Source organism: Anthonomus grandis, chromosome 10 (assembly GCF_022605725.1).
Source record: "Anthonomus grandis grandis chromosome 10, icAntGran1.3, whole genome shotgun sequence".
Classification (NCBI taxonomy): Eukaryota; Metazoa; Arthropoda; class Insecta; order Coleoptera; family Curculionidae; genus Anthonomus; species Anthonomus grandis.
In genome coordinates, this window is record NC_065555.1 from 21,929,963 (window position 1) to 21,953,569 (window position 23,607).

The 23,607-nt window shown below is 29.5% G+C and overlaps 31 non-coding genes across 31 annotated transcripts; all 31 read left to right on the forward strand.

Moving 5' to 3' along the window:
• Positions 1-153: 153 nt before the first annotated feature.
• Positions 154-271, forward strand: LOC126741757 (5S ribosomal RNA). The gene has a single exon (XR_007662323.1). It is a non-coding gene; the product is annotated as a 5S ribosomal RNA (ribosomal RNA).
• Positions 272-482: 211 nt separating this feature from the next.
• On the forward strand, positions 483-600 carry LOC126741758 (5S ribosomal RNA). The gene has a single exon (XR_007662324.1). It is a non-coding gene; the product is annotated as a 5S ribosomal RNA (ribosomal RNA).
• A 221-nt stretch (positions 601-821) lies between these two features.
• Positions 822-939, forward strand: LOC126741759 (5S ribosomal RNA). The gene has a single exon (XR_007662325.1). It is a non-coding gene; the product is annotated as a 5S ribosomal RNA (ribosomal RNA).
• Positions 940-1,247: 308 nt separating this feature from the next.
• LOC126741760 (5S ribosomal RNA) lies at positions 1,248-1,365 on the forward strand. Its single transcript, XR_007662326.1, has one exon. It is a non-coding gene; the product is annotated as a 5S ribosomal RNA (ribosomal RNA).
• A 209-nt stretch (positions 1,366-1,574) lies between these two features.
• LOC126741761 (5S ribosomal RNA) lies at positions 1,575-1,692 on the forward strand. Its single transcript, XR_007662327.1, has one exon. It is a non-coding gene; the product is annotated as a 5S ribosomal RNA (ribosomal RNA).
• A 1,144-nt stretch (positions 1,693-2,836) lies between these two features.
• Positions 2,837-2,954, forward strand: LOC126741762 (5S ribosomal RNA). The gene has a single exon (XR_007662328.1). It is a non-coding gene; the product is annotated as a 5S ribosomal RNA (ribosomal RNA).
• A 214-nt stretch (positions 2,955-3,168) lies between these two features.
• On the forward strand, positions 3,169-3,286 carry LOC126741763 (5S ribosomal RNA). Its single transcript, XR_007662329.1, has one exon. It is a non-coding gene; the product is annotated as a 5S ribosomal RNA (ribosomal RNA).
• Positions 3,287-3,501: 215 nt separating this feature from the next.
• On the forward strand, positions 3,502-3,619 carry LOC126741764 (5S ribosomal RNA). Its single transcript, XR_007662330.1, has one exon. It is a non-coding gene; the product is annotated as a 5S ribosomal RNA (ribosomal RNA).
• Positions 3,620-3,920: 301 nt separating this feature from the next.
• Positions 3,921-4,038, forward strand: LOC126741765 (5S ribosomal RNA). Its single transcript, XR_007662331.1, has one exon. It is a non-coding gene; the product is annotated as a 5S ribosomal RNA (ribosomal RNA).
• Positions 4,039-4,249: 211 nt separating this feature from the next.
• Positions 4,250-4,367, forward strand: LOC126741767 (5S ribosomal RNA). The gene has a single exon (XR_007662333.1). It is a non-coding gene; the product is annotated as a 5S ribosomal RNA (ribosomal RNA).
• A 306-nt stretch (positions 4,368-4,673) lies between these two features.
• On the forward strand, positions 4,674-4,791 carry LOC126741768 (5S ribosomal RNA). Its single transcript, XR_007662334.1, has one exon. It is a non-coding gene; the product is annotated as a 5S ribosomal RNA (ribosomal RNA).
• An 877-nt stretch (positions 4,792-5,668) lies between these two features.
• On the forward strand, positions 5,669-5,786 carry LOC126741769 (5S ribosomal RNA). The gene has a single exon (XR_007662335.1). It is a non-coding gene; the product is annotated as a 5S ribosomal RNA (ribosomal RNA).
• Positions 5,787-6,931: 1,145 nt separating this feature from the next.
• Positions 6,932-7,049, forward strand: LOC126741770 (5S ribosomal RNA). The gene has a single exon (XR_007662336.1). It is a non-coding gene; the product is annotated as a 5S ribosomal RNA (ribosomal RNA).
• A 214-nt stretch (positions 7,050-7,263) lies between these two features.
• On the forward strand, positions 7,264-7,381 carry LOC126741771 (5S ribosomal RNA). Its single transcript, XR_007662337.1, has one exon. It is a non-coding gene; the product is annotated as a 5S ribosomal RNA (ribosomal RNA).
• Positions 7,382-7,592: 211 nt separating this feature from the next.
• LOC126741772 (5S ribosomal RNA) lies at positions 7,593-7,710 on the forward strand. The gene has a single exon (XR_007662338.1). It is a non-coding gene; the product is annotated as a 5S ribosomal RNA (ribosomal RNA).
• Positions 7,711-7,911: 201 nt separating this feature from the next.
• On the forward strand, positions 7,912-8,029 carry LOC126741773 (5S ribosomal RNA). The gene has a single exon (XR_007662339.1). It is a non-coding gene; the product is annotated as a 5S ribosomal RNA (ribosomal RNA).
• A 214-nt stretch (positions 8,030-8,243) lies between these two features.
• Positions 8,244-8,361, forward strand: LOC126741774 (5S ribosomal RNA). Its single transcript, XR_007662340.1, has one exon. It is a non-coding gene; the product is annotated as a 5S ribosomal RNA (ribosomal RNA).
• A 211-nt stretch (positions 8,362-8,572) lies between these two features.
• Positions 8,573-8,690, forward strand: LOC126741775 (5S ribosomal RNA). Its single transcript, XR_007662341.1, has one exon. It is a non-coding gene; the product is annotated as a 5S ribosomal RNA (ribosomal RNA).
• A 305-nt stretch (positions 8,691-8,995) lies between these two features.
• Positions 8,996-9,113, forward strand: LOC126741776 (5S ribosomal RNA). Its single transcript, XR_007662342.1, has one exon. It is a non-coding gene; the product is annotated as a 5S ribosomal RNA (ribosomal RNA).
• A 309-nt stretch (positions 9,114-9,422) lies between these two features.
• LOC126741778 (5S ribosomal RNA) lies at positions 9,423-9,540 on the forward strand. The gene has a single exon (XR_007662344.1). It is a non-coding gene; the product is annotated as a 5S ribosomal RNA (ribosomal RNA).
• Positions 9,541-9,754: 214 nt separating this feature from the next.
• Positions 9,755-9,872, forward strand: LOC126741779 (5S ribosomal RNA). Its single transcript, XR_007662345.1, has one exon. It is a non-coding gene; the product is annotated as a 5S ribosomal RNA (ribosomal RNA).
• A 1,588-nt stretch (positions 9,873-11,460) lies between these two features.
• Positions 11,461-11,578, forward strand: LOC126741780 (5S ribosomal RNA). The gene has a single exon (XR_007662346.1). It is a non-coding gene; the product is annotated as a 5S ribosomal RNA (ribosomal RNA).
• A 1,738-nt stretch (positions 11,579-13,316) lies between these two features.
• LOC126741781 (5S ribosomal RNA) lies at positions 13,317-13,434 on the forward strand. The gene has a single exon (XR_007662347.1). It is a non-coding gene; the product is annotated as a 5S ribosomal RNA (ribosomal RNA).
• A 925-nt stretch (positions 13,435-14,359) lies between these two features.
• Positions 14,360-14,477, forward strand: LOC126741782 (5S ribosomal RNA). The gene has a single exon (XR_007662348.1). It is a non-coding gene; the product is annotated as a 5S ribosomal RNA (ribosomal RNA).
• An 886-nt stretch (positions 14,478-15,363) lies between these two features.
• LOC126741783 (5S ribosomal RNA) lies at positions 15,364-15,481 on the forward strand. The gene has a single exon (XR_007662349.1). It is a non-coding gene; the product is annotated as a 5S ribosomal RNA (ribosomal RNA).
• Positions 15,482-18,246: 2,765 nt separating this feature from the next.
• On the forward strand, positions 18,247-18,364 carry LOC126741784 (5S ribosomal RNA). The gene has a single exon (XR_007662350.1). It is a non-coding gene; the product is annotated as a 5S ribosomal RNA (ribosomal RNA).
• Positions 18,365-18,578: 214 nt separating this feature from the next.
• LOC126741785 (5S ribosomal RNA) lies at positions 18,579-18,696 on the forward strand. The gene has a single exon (XR_007662351.1). It is a non-coding gene; the product is annotated as a 5S ribosomal RNA (ribosomal RNA).
• A 215-nt stretch (positions 18,697-18,911) lies between these two features.
• On the forward strand, positions 18,912-19,029 carry LOC126741786 (5S ribosomal RNA). Its single transcript, XR_007662352.1, has one exon. It is a non-coding gene; the product is annotated as a 5S ribosomal RNA (ribosomal RNA).
• Positions 19,030-21,084: 2,055 nt separating this feature from the next.
• On the forward strand, positions 21,085-21,202 carry LOC126741787 (5S ribosomal RNA). Its single transcript, XR_007662353.1, has one exon. It is a non-coding gene; the product is annotated as a 5S ribosomal RNA (ribosomal RNA).
• Positions 21,203-21,946: 744 nt separating this feature from the next.
• Positions 21,947-22,064, forward strand: LOC126741789 (5S ribosomal RNA). Its single transcript, XR_007662355.1, has one exon. It is a non-coding gene; the product is annotated as a 5S ribosomal RNA (ribosomal RNA).
• Positions 22,065-22,989: 925 nt separating this feature from the next.
• LOC126741790 (5S ribosomal RNA) lies at positions 22,990-23,107 on the forward strand. The gene has a single exon (XR_007662356.1). It is a non-coding gene; the product is annotated as a 5S ribosomal RNA (ribosomal RNA).
• The last annotated feature ends 500 nt before the right edge of the window (positions 23,108-23,607 follow it).

Genomic DNA, 23,607 nt, shown 5'->3' on the forward strand with positions numbered 1-23,607 from the left:
TTTTTCAATATTTTTTTTATTAAAATATTCAGTGCATAATATGAGATCAATAAGAGTGCTCTCATCAATTTTAATAATTTTTAGTTTTTTAGTATTGCTAAATACTTATATACTTATAGAGTACATGAATGCCACTCCGGGAAATATATAATAGGCAACGGCCATACCACGCTGATATACCGGTTCTCGTCCGATCACCGAAGTCAAGCAGCGTCGGGCGTGGTTAGTACTTGGATGGGTGACCGCTTGGGAACACCACGTGCTGTTGTCTTTTTTTTTTTTTTTTTTTTTTTTTTAATGCTTCTAAACACACCCCTACAATATTTTTTCAATATTTTTTCAATATTTTTTTTTTATTAAAATATTCAGTGCATAATATGAGATCATTAAGAGTGCTCTCATCAATTTTAATAATTTTATGTATTGCTAAATACTTATATACTTATAGAGTACATGAATGCCACTCCGGGAAATATATAATAGGCAACGGCCATACCACGCTGATATACCGGTTCTCGTCCGATCACCGAAGTCAAGCAGCGTCGGGCGTGGTTAGTACTTGGATGGGTGACCGCTTGGGAACACCACGTGCTGTTGTCTTTTTTTTTTTTTTTTTTTTTTTTTAATGCTTCTAAACACACCCCTACAGTTATTTTACATACCAATATTTTTTCAATATTTTTTTTATTAAAATATTCAGTGCATAATATGAGATCAATAAGAGTGCTCTCATCAATTTTAATAATTTTTAGTTTTTTAGTATTGCTAAATACTTATATACTTATAGAGTACATGAATGCCACTCCGGGAAATATATAATAGGCAACGGCCATACCACGCTGATATACCGGTTCTCGTCCGATCACCGAAGTCAAGCAGCGTCGGGCGTGGTTAGTACTTGGATGGGTGACCGCTTGGGAACACCACGTGCTGTTGTCTTTTTTTTTTTTTTTTTTTTTTTTTAATGCTTCTAAACACACCCCTACAATTATTTTACATACCAATATTTTTTCAATATTTTTTTTATTAAAATATTCAGTGCATAATATGAGATCATTAAGAGTGCTCTCATCAATTTTAATAATTTTAAGTATATATACCAATATTTTTTTTTATTAAAATTAAAATATTCAGTGCATAATATGAGATCATTAAGAGTGCTCTCATCAATTTTAATAATTCTAAGTATTGCTAAATACTTATATACATATAGAGTACATGAATGCCACTCCGGGAAATATATAATGGGCAACGGCCATACCACGCTGATATACCGGTTCTCGTCCGATCACCGAAGTCAAGCAGCGTCGGGCGTGGTTAGTACTTGGATGGGTGACCGCTTGGGAACACCACGTGCTGTTGTCTTTTTTTTTTTTTTTTTTAATGCTTCTAAACACACCCCTACAGTTATTTTACATACCAATATTTTTTCAATATTTTTTTTATTAAAATATTCAGTGCATAATATGAGATCAATAAGAGTGCTCTCATCAATTTTAATAATTTTTAGTTTTTTAGTATTGCTAAATACTTATATACTTATACACATCTCGTGAGAGTGGAAATATATAATAGGCAACGGCCATACCACGCTGATATACCGGTTCTCGTCCGATCACCGAAGTCAAGCAGCGTCGGGCGTGGTTAGTACTTGGATGGGTGACCGCTTGGGAACACCACGTGCTGTTGTCTTTTTTTTTTTTTTTTTTTTTTTTTAATGCTTCTAAACACACCCCTACAATATTTTTTCAATATTTTTTCAATATTTTTTTTTTATTAAAATATTCAGTGCATAATATGAGATCATTAAGAGTGCTCTCATCAATTTTAATAATTTTATGTATTGCTAAATACTTATATACTTATAGAGTACATGAATGCCACTCCGGGAAATATATAATATTTTTTTTTTTTTTTTTTTTTTTTTAATGCTTCTAAACACACCCCTACAATTATTTTACATACCAATATTTTTTTTAATTAAAATATTCAGTGCATAATATGAGATCATTAAGAGTGCTCTCATCAATTTTAATAATTTTATGTATTGCTAAATACTTATATACTTATAGAGTACATGAATGCCACTCCGGGAAATATATAATATTTTTTTTTTTTTTTTTTTTTTTTTAATGCTTCTAAACACACCCCTACAATTATTTTACATACCAATATTTTTTCAATATTTTTTTTATTAAAATATTCAGTGCATAATATGAGATCATTAAGAGTGCTCTCATCAATTTTAATAATTTTATGTATTGCTAAATACTTATATACTTATAGAGTACATGAATGCCACTCCGGGAAATATATAATATTTTTTTTTTTTTTTTTTTTTTTTTTTAATGCTTCTAAACACACCCCTACAATTATTTTACATACCAATATTTTTTTTAATTAAAATATTCAGTGCATAATATGAGATCATTAAGAGTGCTCTCATCAATTTTAATAATTTTATGTATTGCTAAATACTTATATACTTATAGAGTACATGAATGCCACTCCGGGAAATATATAATATTTTTTTTTTTTTTTTTTTTTTTTTTAATGCTTCTAAACACACCCCTACAATTATTTTACATACCAATATTTTTTCAATATTTTTTTTATTAAAATATTCAGTGCATAATATGAGATCATTAAGAGTGCTCTCATCAATTTTAATAATTTTAAGTATATATACCAATATTTTTTTTTATTAAAATTAAAATATTCAGTGCATAATATGAGATCATTAAGAGTGCTCTCATCAATTTTAATAATTCTAAGTATTGCTAAATACTTATATACATATAGAGTACATGAATGCCACTCCGGGAAATATATAATGGGCAACGGCCATACCACGCTGATATACCGGTTCTCGTCCGATCACCGAAGTCAAGCAGCGTCGGGCGTGGTTAGTACTTGGATGGGTGACCGCTTGGGAACACCACGTGCTGTTGTCTTTTTTTTTTTTTTTTTTAATGCTTCTAAACACACCCCTACAGTTATTTTACATACCAATATTTTTTCAATATTTTTTTTATTAAAATATTCAGTGCATAATATGAGATCAATAAGAGTGCTCTCATCAATTTTAATAATTTTTAGTTTTTTAGTATTGCTAAATACTTATATACTTATAGAGTACATGAATGCCACTCCGGGAAATATATAATAGGCAACGGCCATACCACGCTGATATACCGGTTCTCGTCCGATCACCGAAGTCAAGCAGCGTCGGGCGTGGTTAGTACTTGGATGGGTGACCGCTTGGGAACACCACGTGCTGTTGTCTTTTTTTTTTTTTTTTTTTAATGCTTCTAAACACACCCCTACAGTTATTTTACATACCAATATTTTTTCAATATTTTTTTTATTAAAATATTCAGTGCATAATATGAGATCAATAAGAGTGCTCTCATCAATTTTAATAATTTTTAGTTTTTTAGTATTGCTAAATACTTATATACTTATAGAGTACATGAATGCCACTCCGGGAAATATATAATAGGCAACGGCCATACCACGCTGATATACCGGTTCTCGTCCGATCACCGAAGTCAAGCAGCGTCGGGCGTGGTTAGTACTTGGATGGGTGACCGCTTGGGAACACCACGTGCTGTTGTCTTTTTTTTTTTTTTTTTTAATGCTTCTAAACACACCCCTACAGTTATTTTACATACCAATATTTTTTCAATATTTTTTTTATTAAAATATTCAGTGCATAATATGAGATCATTAAGAGTGCTCTCATCAATTTTAATAATTTTAAGTATATATACCAATATTTTTTTTTATTAAAATTAAAATATTCAGTGCATAATATGAGATCATTAAGAGTGCTCTCATCAATTTTAATAATTCTAAGTATTGCTAAATACTTATATACATATAGAGTACATGAATGCCACTCCGGGAAATATATAATGGGCAACGGCCATACCACGCTGATATACCGGTTCTCGTCCGATCACCGAAGTCAAGCAGCGTCGGGCGTGGTTAGTACTTGGATGGGTGACCGCTTGGGAACACCACGTGCTGTTGTCTTTTTTTTTTTTTTTTTTTTTTTTTTAATGCTTCTAAACACACCCCTACAATATTTTTTCAATATTTTTTCAATATTTTTTTTTTATTAAAATATTCAGTGCATAATATGAGATCATTAAGAGTGCTCTCATCAATTTTAATAATTTTATGTGTTGCTAAATACTTATATACTTATAGAGTACATGAATGCCACTCCGGGAAATATATAATAGGCAACGGCCATACCACGCTGATATACCGGTTCTCGTCCGATCACCGAAGTCAAGCAGCGTCGGGCGTGGTTAGTACTTGGATGGGTGACCGCTTGGGAACACCACGTGCTGTTGTCTTTTTTTTTTTTTTTTTTTTTTTTTTAATGCTTCTAAACACACCCCTACAATATTTTTTCAATATTTTTTCAATATTTTTTTTTTATTAAAATATTCAGTGCATAATATGAGATCATTAAGAGTGCTCTCATCAATTTTAATAATTTTAAGTATATATACCAATATTTTTTTTTATTAAAATTAAAATATTCAGTGCATAATATGAGATCATTAAGAGTGCTCTCATCAATTTTAATAATTCTAAGTATTGCTAAATACTTATATACATATAGAGTACATGAATGCCACTCCGGGAAATATATAATGGGCAACGGCCATACCACGCTGATATACCGGTTCTCGTCCGATCACCGAAGTCAAGCAGCGTCGGGCGTGGTTAGTACTTGGATGGGTGACCGCTTGGGAACACCACGTGCTGTTGTCTTTTATTTTTTTTTTTTTTTTTTTTTTTTAATGCTTCTAAACACACCCCTACAGTTATTTTACATACCAATATTTTTTTTATTATAATATTCAGTGCATAATATGAGATCATTAAGAGTGCTCTCATCAATTTTAATAATTTTATGTATTGCTAAATACTTATATACTTATAGAGTACATGAATGCCACTCCGGGAAATATATAATGGGCAGGGTCTATTTTATGAAAATATTCAGTGCATAATATGAGATCATTAAGAGTGCTCTCATCAATTTTAATAATTTTTAAATATTGCTAAATACTTATATACTTATAGAGTACATGAATGCCACTCCGGGAAATATATAATAGGCAGGGTCTATTTTATGAAAATATTCAGTGCATAATATGAGATCATTAAGAGTGCTCTCATCAATTTTAATAATTTTATGTATTGCTAAATACTTATATACTTATAGAGTACATGAATGCCACTCCGGGAAATATATAATGGGCAGGGTCTATTTTATGAAAATATTCAGTGCATAATATGAGATCATTAAGAGTGCTCTCATCAATTTTAATAATTTTATGTATTGCTAAATACTTATATACTTATAGAGTACATGAATGCCACTCCGGGAAATATATAATGGGCAGGGTCTATTTTATGAAAATATTCAGTGCATAATATGAGATCATTAAGAGTGCTCTCATCAATTTTAATAATTTTAAGTATATATACCAATATTTTTTTTTATTAAAATTAAAATATTCAAATATTCAGTGCATAATATGAGATCATTAAGAGTGCTCTCATCAATTTTAATAATTTTATGTATTGCTAAATACTTATATACTTATAGAGTACATGAATGCACTCCGGGAAATATATAATGGGCAACGGCCATACCACGCTGATATACCGGTTCTCGTCCGATCACCGAAGTCAAGCAGCGTCGGGCGTGGTTAGTACTTGGATGGGTGACCGCTTGGGAACACCACGTGCTGTTGTCTTTTTTTTTTTTTTTTTTTTTTTTTTTTAATGCTTCTAAACACACCCCTACAGTTATTTTACATACCAATATTTTTCCAATATTTTTTTAATTAAAATATTCAGTGCATAATATGAGATCATTAAGAGTGCTCTCATCAATTTTAATAATTTTATGTATTGCTAAATACTTATATACTTATAGAGTACATGAATGCCACTCCGGGAAATATATAATATTTTTTTTTTTTTTTTTTTTTTTTAATGCTTCTAAACACACCCCTACAATTATTTTACATACCAATATTTTTTTTAATTAAAATATTCAGTGCATAATATGAGATCATTAAGAGTGCTCTCATCAATTTTAATAATTTTATGTATTGCTAAATACTTATATACTTATAGAGTACATGAATGCCACTCCGGGAAATATATAATATTTTTTTTTTTTTTTTTTTTTTTTTAATGCTTCTAAACACACCCCTACAATTATTTTACATACCAATATTTTTTCAATATTTTTTTTATTAAAATATTCAGTGCATAATATGAGATCATTAAGAGTGCTCTCATCAATTTTAATAATTTTATGTATTGCTAAATACTTATATACTTATAGAGTACATGAATGCCACTCCGGGAAATATATAATATTTTTTTTTTTTTTTTTTTTTTTTTAATGCTTCTAAACACACCCCTACAATTATTTTACATACCAATATTTTTTTTAATTAAAATATTCAGTGCATAATATGAGATCATTAAGAGTGCTCTCATCAATTTTAATAATTTTATGTATTGCTAAATACTTATATACTTATAGAGTACATGAATGCCACTCCGGGAAATATATAATATTTTTTTTTTTTTTTTTTTTTTTTAATGCTTCTAAACACACCCCTACAATTATTTTACATACCAATATTTTTTCAATATTTTTTTTATTAAAATATTCAGTGCATAATATGAGATCATTAAGAGTGCTCTCATCAATTTTAATAATTTTAAGTATATATACCAATATTTTTTTTTATTAAAATTAAAATATTCAGTGCATAATATGAGATCATTAAGAGTGCTCTCATCAATTTTAATAATTCTAAGTATTGCTAAATACTTATATACATATAGAGTACATGAATGCCACTCCGGGAAATATATAATGGGCAACGGCCATACCACGCTGATATACCGGTTCTCGTCCGATCACCGAAGTCAAGCAGCGTCGGGCGTGGTTAGTACTTGGATGGGTGACCGCTTGGGAACACCACGTGCTGTTGTCTTTTTTTTTTTTTTTTTTAATGCTTCTAAACACACCCCTACAGTTATTTTACATACCAATATTTTTTCAATATTTTTTTTATTAAAATATTCAGTGCATAATATGAGATCAATAAGAGTGCTCTCATCAATTTTAATAATTTTTAGTTTTTTAGTATTGCTAAATACTTATATACTTATAGAGTACATGAATGCCACTCCGGGAAATATATAATAGGCAACGGCCATACCACGCTGATATACCGGTTCTCGTCCGATCACCGAAGTCAAGCAGCGTCGGGCGTGGTTAGTACTTGGATGGGTGACCGCTTGGGAACACCACGTGCTGTTGTCTTTTTTTTTTTTTTTTTTTTTTTTTTAATGCTTCTAAACACACCCCTACAATATTTTTTCAATATTTTTTCAATATTTTTTTTTTATTAAAATATTCAGTGCATAATATGAGATCATTAAGAGTGCTCTCATCAATTTTAATAATTTTATGTGTTGCTAAATACTTATATACTTATAGAGTACATGAATGCCACTCCGGGAAATATATAATGGGCAACGGCCATACCACGCTGATATACCGGTTCTCGTCCGATCACCGAAGTCAAGCAGCGTCGGGCGTGGTTAGTACTTGGATGGGTGACCGCTTGGGAACACCACGTGCTGTTGTCTTTTTTTTTTTTTTTTTTTTTTTTTTTAATGCTTCTAAACACACCCCTACAATATTTTTTCAATATTTTTTTTTTATTAAAATATTCAGTGCATAATATGAGATCATTAAGAGTGCTCTCATCAATTTTAATAATTTTATGTGTTGCTAAATACTTATATACTTATAGAGTACATGAATGCCACTCCGGGAAATATATAATGGGCAACGGCCATACCACGCTGATATACCGGTTCTCGTCCGATCACCGAAGTCAAGCAGCGTCGGGCGTGGTTAGTACTTGGATGGGTGACCGCTTGGGAACACCACGTGCTGTTGTCTTTTTTTTTTTTTTTTTTAATGCTTCTAAACACACCCCTACAGTTATTTTACATACCAATATTTTTTCAATATTTTTTTTATTAAAATATTCAGTGCATAATATGAGATCAATAAGAGTGCTCTCATCAATTTTAATAATTTTTAGTTTTTTAGTATTGCTAAATACTTATATACTTATAGAGTACATGAATGCCACTCCGGGAAATATATAATGGGCAACGGCCATACCACGCTGATATACCGGTTCTCGTCCGATCACCGAAGTCAAGCAGCGTCGGGCGTGGTTAGTACTTGGATGGGTGACCGCTTGGGAACACCACGTGCTGTTGTCTTTTTTTTTTTTTTTTTTTTTTTTTTAATGCTTCTAAACACACCCCTACAATATTTTTTCAATATTTTTTCAATATTTTTTTTTTATTAAAATATTCAGTGCATAATATGAGATCATTAAGAGTGCTCTCATCAATTTTAATAATTTTATGTGTTGCTAAATACTTATATACTTATAGAGTACATGAATGCCACTCCGGGAAATATATAATAGGCAACGGCCATACCACGCTGATATACCGGTTCTCGTCCGATCACCGAAGTCAAGCAGCGTCGGGCGTGGTTAGTACTTGGATGGGTGACCGCTTGGGAACACCACGTGCTGTTGTCTTTTTTTTTTTTTTTTTTTTTTTTTAATGCTTCTAAACACACCCCTACAATATTTTTTCAATATTTTTTCAATATTTTTTTTTTATTAAAATATTCAGTGCATAATATGAGATCATTAAGAGTGCTCTCATCAATTTTAATAATTTTAAGTATATATACCAATATTTTTTTTTATTAAAATTAAAATATTCAGTGCATAATATGAGATCATTAAGAGTGCTCTCATCAATTTTAATAATTCTAAGTATTGCTAAATACTTATATACATATAGAGTACATGAATGCCACTCCGGGAAATATATAATGGGCAACGGCCATACCACGCTGATATACCGGTTCTCGTCCGATCACCGAAGTCAAGCAGCGTCGGGCGTGGTTAGTACTTGGATGGGTGACCGCTTGGGAACACCACGTGCTGTTGTCTTTTTTTTTTTTTTTTTTTTTTTTTTTAATGCTTCTAAACACACCCCTACAGTTATTTTACATACCAATATTTTTTCAATATTTTTTTATTATAATATTCAGTGCATAATATGAGATCATTAAGAGTGCTCTCATCAATTTTAATAATTTTAAGTATATATACCAATATTTTTTTTTATTAAAATTAAAATATTCAGTGCATAATATGAGATCATTAAGAGTGCTCTCATCAATTTTAATAATTCTAAGTATTGCTAAATACTTATATACATATAGAGTACATGAATGCCACTCCGGGAAATATATAATGGGCAACGGCCATACCACGCTGATATACCGGTTCTCGTCCGATCACCGAAGTCAAGCAGCGTCGGGCGTGGTTAGTACTTGGATGGGTGACCGCTTGGGAACACCACGTGCTGTTGTCTTTTTTTTTTTTTTTTTTAATGCTTCTAAACACACCCCTACAGTTATTTTACATACCAATATTTTTTCAATATTTTTTTTATTAAAATATTCAGTGCATAATATGAGATCAATAAGAGTGCTCTCATCAATTTTAATAATTTTTAGTTTTTTAGTATTGCTAAATACTTATATACTTATAGAGTACATGAATGCCACTCCGGGAAATATATAATAGGCAACGGCCATACCACGCTGATATACCGGTTCTCGTCCGATCACCGAAGTCAAGCAGCGTCGGGCGTGGTTAGTACTTGGATGGGTGACCGCTTGGGAACACCACGTGCTGTTGTCTTTTATTTTTTTTTTTTTTTTTTTTTTTTTAATGCTTCTAAACACACCCCTACAGTTATTTTACATACCAATATTTTTTTTATTATAATATTCAGTGCATAATATGAGATCATTAAGAGTGCTCTCATCAATTTTAATAATTTTATGTATTGCTAAATACTTATATACTTATAGAGTACATGAATGCCACTCCGGGAAATATATAATGGGCAGGGTCTATTTTATGAAAATATTCAGTGCATAATATGAGATCATTAAGAGTGCCTCATCAATTTTAATAATTTTTAAATATTGCTAAATACTTATATACTTATAGAGTACATGAATGCCACTCCGGGAAATATATAATGGGCAGGGTCTATTTTATGAAAATATTCAGTGCATAATATGAGATCATTAAGAGTGCTCTCATCAATTTTAATAATTTTATGTATTGCTAAATACTTATATACTTATAGAGTACATGAATGCCACTCCGGGAAATATATAATGGGCAGGGTCTATTTTATGAAAATATTCAGTGCATAATATGAGATCATTAAGAGTGCCTCATCAATTTTAATAATTTTTAAATATTGCTAAATACTTATATACTTATAGAGTACATGAATGCCACTCCGGGAAATATATAATGGGCAGGGTCTATTTTATGAAAATATTCAGTGCATAATATGAGATCATTAAGAGTGCCTCATCAATTTTAATAATTTTTAAATATTGCTAAATACTTATATACTTATAGAGTACATGAATGCCACTCCGGGAAATATATAATGGGCAGGGTCTATTTTATGAAAATATTCAGTGCATAATATGAGATCATTAAGAGTGCTCTCATCAATTTTAATAATTTTATGTATTGCTAAATACTTATATACTTATAGAGTACATGAATGCCACTCCGGGAAATATATAATGGGCAGGGTCTATTTTATGAAAATATTCAGTGCATAATATGAGATCATTAAGAGTGCCTCATCAATTTTAATAATTTTTAAATATTGCTAAATACTTATATACTTATAGAGTACATGAATGCCACTCCGGGAAATATATAATGGGCAGGGTCTATTTTATGAAAATATTCAGTGCATAATATGAGATCATTAAGAGTGCCTCATCAATTTTAATAATTTTTAAATATTGCTAAATACTTATATACTTATAGAGTACATGAATGCCACTCCGGGAAATATATAATGGGCAGGGTCTATTTTATGAAAATATTCAGTGCATAATATGAGATCATTAAGAGTGCTCTCATCAATTTTAATAATTTTATGTATTGCTAAATACTTATATACTTATAGAGTACATGAATGCCACTCCGGGAAATATATAATGGGCAGGGTCTATTTTATGAAAATATTCAGTGCATAATATGAGATCATTAAGAGTGCTCTCATCAATTTTAATAATTTTAAGTATATATACCAATATTTTTTTTTATTAAAATTAAAATATTCAAATATTCAGTGCATAATATGAGATCATTAAGAGTGCTCTCATCAATTTTAATAATTTTATGTATTGCTAAATACTTATATACTTATAGAGTACATGAATGCCACTCCGGGAAATATATAATGGGCAACGGCCATACCACGCTGATATACCGGTTCTCGTCCGATCACCGAAGTCAAGCAGCGTCGGGCGTGGTTAGTACTTGGATGGGTGACCGCTTGGGAACACCACGTGCTGTTGTCTTTTTTTTTTTTTTTTTTTTTTTTTTTAATGCTTCTAAACACACCCCTACAGTTATTTTACATACCAATATTTTTCCAATATTTTTTTAATTAAAATATTCAGTGCATAATATGAGATCATTAAGAGTGCCTCATCAATTTTAATAATTTTTAAATATTGCTAAATACTTATATACTTATAGAGTACATGAATGCCACTCCGGGAAATATATAATGGGCAGGGTCTATTTTATGAAAATATTCAGTGCATAATATGAGATCATTAAGAGTGCCTCATCAATTTTAATAATTTTTAAATATTGCTAAATACTTATATACTTATAGAGTACATGAATGCCACTCCGGGAAATATATAATGGGCAGGGTCTATTTTATGAAAATATTCAGTGCATAATATGAGATCATTAAGAGTGCCTCATCAATTTTAATAATTTTTAAATATTGCTAAATACTTATATACTTATAGAGTACATGAATGCCACTCCGGGAAATATATAATGGGCAGGGTCTATTTTATGAAAATATTCAGTGCATAATATGAGATCATTAAGAGTGCTCTCATCAATTTTAATAATTTTATGTATTGCTAAATACTTATATACTTATAGAGTACATGAATGCCACTCCGGGAAATATATAATGGGCAGGGTCTATTTTATGAAAATATTCAGTGCATAATATGAGATCATTAAGAGTGCCTCATCAATTTTAATAATTTTTAAATATTGCTAAATACTTATATACTTATAGAGTACATGAATGCCACTCCGGGAAATATATAATGGGCAGGGTCTATTTTATGAAAATATTCAGTGCATAATATGAGATCATTAAGAGTGCCTCATCAATTTTAATAATTTTTAAATATTGCTAAATACTTATATACTTATAGAGTACATGAATGCCACTCCGGGAAATATATAATGGGCAGGGTCTATTTTATGAAAATATTCAGTGCATAATATGAGATCATTAAGAGTGCTCTCATCAATTTTAATAATTTTATGTATTGCTAAATACTTATATACTTATAGAGTACATGAATGCCACTCCGGGAAATATATAATGGGCAGGGTCTATTTTATGAAAATATTCAGTGCATAATATGAGATCATTAAGAGTGCCTCATCAATTTTAATAATTTTTAAATATTGCTAAATACTTATATACTTATAGAGTACATGAATGCCACTCCGGGAAATATATAATGGGCAGGGTCTATTTTATGAAAATATTCAGTGCATAATATGAGATCATTAAGAGTGCCTCATCAATTTTAATAATTTTTAAATATTGCTAAATACTTATATACTTATAGAGTACATGAATGCCACTCCGGGAAATATATAATGGGCAGGGTCTATTTTATGAAAATATTCAGTGCATAATATGAGATCATTAAGAGTGCTCTCATCAATTTTAATAATTTTATGTATTGCTAAATACTTATATACTTATAGAGTACATGAATGCCACTCCGGGAAATATATAATGGGCAGGGTCTATTTTATGAAAATATTCAGTGCATAATATGAGATCATTAAGAGTGCTCTCATCAATTTTAATAATTTTAAGTATATATACCAATATTTTTTTTTATTAAAATTAAAATATTCAAATATTCAGTGCATAATATGAGATCATTAAGAGTGCTCTCATCAATTTTAATAATTTTATGTATTGCTAAATACTTATATACTTATAGAGTACATGAATGCCACTCCGGGAAATATATAATGGGCAACGGCCATACCACGCTGATATACCGGTTCTCGTCCGATCACCGAAGTCAAGCAGCGTCGGGCGTGGTTAGTACTTGGATGGGTGACCGCTTGGGAACACCACGTGCTGTTGTCTTTTTTTTTTTTTTTTTTTTTTTTTTTAATGCTTCTAAACACACCCCTACAGTTATTTTACATACCAATATTTTTCCAATATTTTTTTAATTAAAATATTCAGTGCATAATATGAGATCATTAAGAGTGCCTCATCAATTTTAATAATTTTTAAATATTGCTAAATACTTATATACTTATAGAGTACATGAATGCCACTCCGGGAAATATATAATGGGCAGGGTCTATTTTATGAAAATATTCAGTGCATAATATGAGATCATTAAGAGTGCCTCATCAATTTTAATAATTTTTAAATATTGCTAAATACTTATATACTTATAGAGTACATGAATGCCACTCTGGGAAATATATAATATTTTTTTTTTTTTTTTTTTTTTTTTAATGCTTCTAAACACACCCCTACAGTTATTTTACATACCAATATTTTTCCAATATTTTTTTAATTAAAATATTCAGTGCATAATATGAGATCATTAAGAGTGCCTCATCAATTTTAATAATTTTTAAATATTGCTAAATACTTATATACTTATAGAGTACATGAATGCCACTCCGGGAAATATATAATGGGCAGGGTCTATTTTATGAAAATATTCAGTGCATAATATGAGATCATTAAGAGTGCCTCATCAATTTTAATAATTTTATGTATTGCTAAATACTTATATACTTATAGAGTACATGAATGCCACTCTGGGAAATATATAATATTTTTTTTTTTTTTTTTTTTTTTTAATGCTTCTAAACACACCCCTACAGTTATTTTACATACCAATATTTTTCCAATATTTTTTTAATTAAAATATTCAGTGCATAATATGAGATCATTAAGAGTGCTCTCATCAATTTTAATAATTTTAAGTATTGCTAAATACTTATATACTTATAGAGTACATGAATGCCACTCCGGGAAATATATAATGGGCAACGGCCATACCACGCTGATATACCGGTTCTCGTCCGATCACCGAAGTCAAGCAGCGTCGGGCGTGGTTAGTACTTGGATGGGTGACCGCTTGGGAACACCACGTGCTGTTGTCTTTTTTTTTTTTTTTTTTTTTTTTTTTAATGCTTCTAAACACACCCCTACAGTTATTTTACATACCAATATTTTTCCAATATTTTTTTAATTAAAATATTCAGTGCATAATATGAGATCATTAAGAGTGCCTCATCAATTTTAATAATTTTTAAATATTGCTAAATACTTATATACTTATAGAGTACATGAATGCCACTCCGGGAAATATATAATGGGCAGGGTCTATTTTATGAAAATATTCAGTGCATAATATGAGATCATTAAGAGTGCCTCATCAATTTTAATAATTTTTAAATATTGCTAAATACTTATATACTTATAGAGTACATGAATGCCACTCCGGGAAATATATAATGGGCAGGGTCTATTTTATGAAAATATTCAGTGCATAATATGAGATCATTAAGAGTGCCTCATCAATTTTAATAATTTTTAAATATTGCTAAATACTTATATACTTATAGAGTACATGAATGCCACTCCGGGAAATATATAATGGGCAGGGTCTATTTTATGAAAATATTCAGTGCATAATATGAGATCATTAAGAGTGCTCTCATCAATTTTAATAATTTTATGTATTGCTAAATACTTATATACTTATAGAGTACATGAATGCCACTCCGGGAAATATATAATGGGCAGGGTCTATTTTATGAAAATATTCAGTGCATAATATGAGATCATTAAGAGTGCTCTCATCAATTTTAATAATTTTAAGTATATATACCAATATTTTTTTTTATTAAAATTAAAATATTCAAATATTCAGTGCATAATATGAGATCATTAAGAGTGCTCTCATCAATTTTAATAATTTTATGTATTGCTAAATACTTATATACTTATAGAGTACATGAATGCCACTCCGGGAAATATATAATGGGCAACGGCCATACCACGCTGATATACCGGTTCTCGTCCGATCACCGAAGTCAAGCAGCGTCGGGCGTGGTTAGTACTTGGATGGGTGACCGCTTGGGAACACCACGTGCTGTTGTCTTTTTTTTTTTTTTTTTTTTTTTTTTTAATGCTTCTAAACACACCCCTACAGTTATTTTACATACCAATATTTTTCCAATATTTTTTTAATTAAAATATTCAGTGCATAATATGAGATCATTAAGAGTGCCTCATCAATTTTAATAATTTTTAAATATTGCTAAATACTTATATACTTATAGAGTACATGAATGCCACTCCGGGAAATATATAATGGGCAGGGTCTATTTTATGAAAATATTCAGTGCATAATATGAGATCATTAAGAGTGCCTCATCAATTTTAATAATTTTTAAATATTGCTAAATACTTATATACTTATAGAGTACATGAATGCCACTCTGGGAAATATATAATATTTTTTTTTTTTTTTTTTTTTTTTTAATGCTTCTAAACACACCCCTACAGTTATTTTACATACCAATATTTTTCCAATATTTTTTTAATTAAAATATTCAGTGCATAATATGAGATCATTAAGAGTGCCTCATCAATTTTAATAATTTTTAAATATTGCTAAATACTTATATACTTATAGAGTACATGAATGCCACTCCGGGAAATATATAATGGGCAGGGTCTATTTTATGAAAATATTCAGTGCATAATATGAGATCATTAAGAGTGCCTCATCAATTTTAATAATTTTATGTATTGCTAAATACTTATATACTTATAGAGTACATGAATGCCACTCTGGGAAATATATAATATTTTTTTTTTTTTTTTTTTTTTTTTAATGCTTCTAAACACACCCCTACAGTTATTTTACATACCAATATTTTTCCAATATTTTTTTAATTAAAATATTCAGTGCATAATATGAGATCATTAAGAGTGCCTCATCAATTTTAATAATTTTTAAATATTGCTAAATACTTATATACTTATAGAGTACATGAATGCCACTCCGGGAAATATATAATGGGCAGGGTCTATTTTATGAAAATATTCAGTGCATAATATGAGATCATTAAGAGTGCCTCATCAATTTTAATAATTTTTAAATATTGCTAAATACTTATATACTTATAGAGTACATGAATGCCACTCCGGGAAATATATAATGGGCAGGGTCTATTTTATGAAAATATTCAGTGCATAATATGAGATCATTAAGAGTGCTCTCATCAATTTTAATAATTTTATGTATTGCTAAATACTTATATACTTATAGAGTACATGAATGCCACTCCGGGAAATATATAATGGGCAGGGTCTATTTTATGAAAATATTCAGTGCATAATATGAGATCATTAAGAGTGCTCTCATCAATTTTAATAATTTTAAGTATATATACCAATATTTTTTTTTATTAAAATTAAAATATTCAAATATTCAGTGCATAATATGAGATCATTAAGAGTGCTCTCATCAATTTTAATAATTTTATGTATTGCTAAATACTTATATACTTATAGAGTACATGAATGCCACTCCGGGAAATATATAATGGGCAGGGTCTATTTTATGAAAATATTCAGTGCATAATATGAGATCATTAAGAGTGCCTCATCAATTTTAATAATTTTATGTATTGCTAAATACTTATATACTTATAGAGTACATGAATGCCACTCTGGGAAATATATAATATTTTTTTTTTTTTTTTTTTTTTTTAATGCTTCTAAACACACCCCTACAGTTATTTTACATACCAATATTTTTTCAATATTTTTTTTATTAAAATATTCAGTGCATAATATGAGATCATTAAGAGTGCTCTCATCAATTTTAATAATTTTTAAATATTGCTAAATACTTATATACTTATAGAGTACATGAATGCCACTCCGGGAAATATATAATGGGCAGGGTCTATTTTATGAAAATATTCAGTGCATAATATGAGATCATTAAGAGTGCCTCATCAATTTTAATAATTTTTAAATATTGCTAAATACTTATATACTTATAGAGTACATGAATGCCACTCCGGGAAATATATAATGGGCAGGGTCTATTTTATGAAAATATTCAGTGCATAATATGAGATCATTAAGAGTGCTCTCATCAATTTTAATAATTTTATGTATTGCTAAATACTTATATACTTATAGAGTACATGAATGCCACTCCGGGAAATATATAATGGGCAGGGTCTATTTTATGAAAATATTCAGTGCATAATATGAGATCATTAAGAGTGCCTCATCAATTTTAATAATTTTTAAATATTGCTAAATACTTATATACTTATAGAGTACATGAATGCCACTCCGGGAAATATATAATGGGCAGGGTCTATTTTATGAAAATATTCAGTGCATAATATGAGATCATTAAGAGTGCCTCATCAATTTTAATAATTTTTAAATATTGCTAAATACTTATATACTTATAGAGTACATGAATGCCACTCCGGGAAATATATAATGGGCAGGGTCTATTTTATGAAAATATTCAGTGCATAATATGAGATCATTAAGAGTGCTCTCATCAATTTTAATAATTTTATGTATTGCTAAATACTTATATACTTATAGAGTACATGAATGCCACTCCGGGAAATATATAATGGGCAGGGTCTATTTTATGAAAATATTCAGTGCATAATATGAGATCATTAAGAGTGCTCTCATCAATTTTAATAATTTTAAGTATATATACCAATATTTTTTTTTATTAAAATTAAAATATTCAAATATTCAGTGCATAATATGAGATCATTAAGAGTGCTCTCATCAATTTTAATAATTTTATGTATTGCTAAATACTTATATACTTATAGAGTACATGAATGCCACTCCGGGAAATATATAATGGGCAACGGCCATACCACGCTGATATACCGGTTCTCGTCCGATCACCGAAGTCAAGCAGCGTCGGGCGTGGTTAGTACTTGGATGGGTGACCGCTTGGGAACACCACGTGCTGTTGTCTTTTTTTTTTTTTTTTTTTTTTTTTTTAATGCTTCTAAACACACCCCTACAGTTATTTTACATACCAATATTTTTCCAATATTTTTTTAATTAAAATATTCAGTGCATAATATGAGATCATTAAGAGTGCCTCATCAATTTTAATAATTTTAAGTATTGCTAAATACTTATATACTTATAGAGTACATGAATGCCACTCCGGGAAATATATAATGGGCAACGGCCATACCACGCTGATATACCGGTTCTCGTCCGATCACCGAAGTCAAGCAGCGTCGGGCGTGGTTAGTACTTGGATGGGTGACCGCTTGGGAACACCACGTGCTGTTGTCTTTTTTTTTTTTTTTTTTTTTTTTTTTTAATGCTTCTAAACACACCCCTACAGTTATTTTACATACCAATATTTTTCCAATATTTTTTTAATTAAAATATTCAGTGCATAATATGAGATCATTAAGAGTGCCTCATCAATTTTAATAATTTTAAGTATTGCTAAATACTTATATACTTATAGAGTACATGAATGCCACTCCGGGAAATATATAATGGGCAACGGCCATACCACGCTGATATACCGGTTCTCGTCCGATCACCGAAGTCAAGCAGCGTCGGGCGTGGTTAGTACTTGGATGGGTGACCGCTTGGGAACACCACGTGCTGTTGTCTTTTTTTTTTTTTTTTTTTTTTTTTTTAATGCTTCTAAACACACCCCTACAGTTATTTTACATACCAATATTTTTCCAATATTTTTTTAATTAAAATATTCAGTGCATAATATGAGATCATTAAGAGTGCCTCATCAATTTTAATAATTTTTAAATATTGCTAAATACTTATATACTTATAGAGTACATGAATGCCACTCCGGGAAATATATAATGGGCAGGGTCTATTTTATGAAAATATTCAGTGCATAATATGAGATCATTAAGAGTGCCTCATCAATTTTAATAATTTTTAAATATTGCTAAATACTTATATACTTATAGAGTACATGAATGCCACTCCGGGAAATATATAATGGGCAGGGTCTATTTTATGAAAATATTCAGTGCATAATATGAGATCATTAAGAGTGCTCTCATCAATTTTAATAATTTTATGTATTGCTAAATACTTATATACTTATAGAGTACATGAATGCCACTCCGGGAAATATATAATGGGCAGGGTCTATTTTATGAAAATATTCAGTGCATAATATGAGATCATTAAGAGTGCTCTCATCAATTTTAATAATTTTAAGTATATATACCAATATTTTTTTTTATTAAAATTAAAATATTCAAATATTCAGTGCATAATATGAGATCATTAAGAGTGCTCTCATCAATTTTAATAATTTTATGTATTGCTAAATACTTATATACTTATAGAGTACATGAATGCCACTCCGGGAAATATATAATGGGCAGGGTCTATTTTATGAAAATATTCAGTGCATAATATGAGATCATTAAGAGTGCCTCATCAATTTTAATAATTTTATGTATTGCTAAATACTTATATACTTATAGAGTACATGAATGCCACTCTGGGAAATATATAATATTTTTTTTTTTTTTTTTTTTTTTTTAATGCTTCTAAACACACCCCTACAGTTATTTTACATACCAATATTTTTTCAATATTTTTTTTATTAAAATATTCAGTGCATAATATGAGATCATTAAGAGTGCTCTCATCAATTTTAATAATTTTTAAATATTGCTAAATACTTATATACTTATAGAGTACATGAATGCCACTCCGGGAAATATATAATGGGCAGGGTCTATTTTATGAAAATATTCAGTGCATAATATGAGATCATTAAGAGTGCCTCATCAATTTTAATAATTTTTAAATATTGCTAAATACTTATATACTTATAGAGTACATGAATGCCACTCCGGGAAATATATAATGGGCAGGGTCTATTTTATGAAAATATTCAGTGCATAATATGAGATCATTAAGAGTGCTCTCATCAATTTTAATAATTTTATGTATTGCTAAATACTTATATACTTATAGAGTACATGAATGCCACTCCGGGAAATATATAATGGGCAGGGTCTATTTTATGAAAATATTCAGTGCATAATATGAGATCATTAAGAGTGCCTCATCAATTTTAATAATTTTTAAATATTGCTAAATACTTATATACTTATAGAGTACATGAATGCCACTCCGGGAAATATATAATGGGCAGGGTCTATTTTATGAAAATATTCAGTGCATAATATGAGATCATTAAGAGTGCCTCATCAATTTTAATAATTTTTAAATATTGCTAAATACTTATATACTTATAGAGTACATGAATGCCACTCCGGGAAATATATAATGGGCAGGGTCTATTTTATGAAAATATTCAGTGCATAATATGAGATCATTAAGAGTGCTCTCATCAATTTTAATAATTTTATGTATTGCTAAATACTTATATACTTATAGAGTACATGAATGCCACTCCGGGAAATATATAATGGGCAGGGTCTATTTTATGAAAATATTCAGTGCATAATATGAGATCATTAAGAGTGCTCTCATCAATTTTAATAATTTTAAGTATATATACCAATATTTTTTTTTATTAAAATTAAAATATTCAAATATTCAGTGCATAATATGAGATCATTAAGAGTGCTCTCATCAATTTTAATAATTTTATGTATTGCTAAATACTTATATACTTATAGAGTACATGAATGCCACTCCGGGAAATATATAATGGGCAACGGCCATACCACGCTGATATACCGGTTCTCGTCCGATCACCGAAGTCAAGCAGCGTCGGGCGTGGTTAGTACTTGGATGGGTGACCGCTTGGGAACACCACGTGCTGTTGTCTTTTTTTTTTTTTTTTTTTTTTTTTTTAATGCTTCTAAACACACCCCTACAGTTATTTTACATACCAATATTTTTCCAATATTTTTTTAATTAAAATATTCAGTGCATAATATGAGATCATTAAGAGTGCCTCATCAATTTTAATAATTTTTAAATATTGCTAAATACTTATATACTTATAGAGTACATGAATGCCACTCCGGGAAATATATAATGGGCAGGGTCTATTTTATGAAAATATTCAGTGCATAATATGAGATCATTAAGAGTGCCTCATCAATTTTAATAATTTTTAAATATTGCTAAATACTTATATACTTATAGAGTACATGAATGCCACTCCGGGAAATATATAATGGGCAGGGTCTATTTTATGAAAATATTCAGTGCATAATATGAGATCATTAAGAGTGCTCTCATCAATTTTAATAATTTTATGTATTGCTAAATACTTATATACTTATAGAGTACATGAATGCCACTCCGGGAAATATATAATGGGCAGGGTCTATTTTATGAAAATATTCAGTGCATAATATGAGATCATTAAGAGTGCTCTCATCAATTTTAATAATTTTAAGTATATATACCAATATTTTTTTTTATTAAAATTAAAATATTCAAATATTCAGTGCATAATATGAGATCATTAAGAGTGCTCTCATCAATTTTAATAATTTTATGTATTGCTAAATACTTATATACTTATAGAGTACATGAATGCCACTCCGGGAAATATATAATGGGCAACGGCCATACCACGCTGATATACCGGTTCTCGTCCGATCACCGAAGTCAAGCAGCGTCGGGCGTGGTTAGTACTTGGATGGGTGACCGCTTGGGAACACCACGTGCTGTTGTCTTTTTTTTTTTTTTTTTTTTTTTTTTAATGCTTCTAAACACACCCCTACAGTTATTTTACATACCAATATTTTTCCAATATTTTTTTAATTAAAATATTCAGTGCATAATATGAGATCATTAAGAGTGCCTCATCAATTTTAATAATTTTTAAATATTGCTAAATACTTATATACTTATAGAGTACATGAATGCCACTCCGGGAAATATATAATGGGCAGGGTCTATTTTATGAAAATATTCAGTGCATAATATGAGATCATTAAGAGTGCCTCATCAATTTTAATAATTTTTAAATATTGCTAAATACTTATATACTTATAGAGTACATGAATGCCACTCTGGGAAATATATAATATTTTTTTTTTTTTTTTTTTTTTTTTAATGCTTCTAAACACACCCCTACAGTTATTTTACATACCAATATTTTTCCAATATTTTTTTAATTAAAATATTCAGTGCATAATATGAGATCATTAAGAGTGCCTCATCAATTTTAATAATTTTTAAATATTGCTAAATACTTATATACTTATAGAGTACATGAATGCCACTCCGGGAAATATATAATGGGCAGGGTCTATTTTATGAAAATATTCAGTGCATAATATGAGATCATTAAGAGTGCCTCATCAATTTTAATAATTTTATGTATTGCTAAATACTTATATACTTATAGAGTACATGAATGCCACTCTGGGAAATATATAATATTTTTTTTTTTTTTTTTTTTTTTTTAATGCTTCTAAACACACCCCTACAGTTATTTTACATACCAATATTTTTCCAATATTTTTTTAATTAAAATATTCAGTGCATAATATGAGATCATTAAGAGTGCTCTCATCAATTTTAATAATTTTAAGTATTGCTAAATACTTATATACTTATAGAGTACATGAATGCCACTCCGGGAAATATATAATGGGCAACGGCCATACCACGCTGATATACCGGTTCTCGTCCGATCACCGAAGTCAAGCAGCGTCGGGCGTGGTTAGTACTTGGATGGGTGACCGCTTGGGAACACCACGTGCTGTTGTCTTTTTTTTTTTTTTTTTTTTTTTTTTTTAATGCTTCTAAACACACCCCTACAGTTATTTTACATACCAATATTTTTCCAATATTTTTTTAATTAAAATATTCAGTGCATAATATGAGATCATTAAGAGTGCCTCATCAATTTTAATAATTTTTAAATATTGCTAAATACTTATATACTTATAGAGTACATGAATGCCACTCCGGGAAATATATAATGGGCAGGGTCTATTTTATGAAAATATTCAGTGCATAATATGAGATCATTAAGAGTGCCTCATCAATTTTAATAATTTTTAAATATTGCTAAATACTTATATACTTATAGAGTACATGAATGCCACTCCGGGAAATATATAATGGGCAGGGTCTATTTTATGAAAATATTCAGTGCATAATATGAGATCATTAAGAGTGCCTCATCAATTTTAATAATTTTTAAATATTGCTAAATACTTATATACTTATAGAGTACATGAATGCCACTCCGGGAAATATATAATG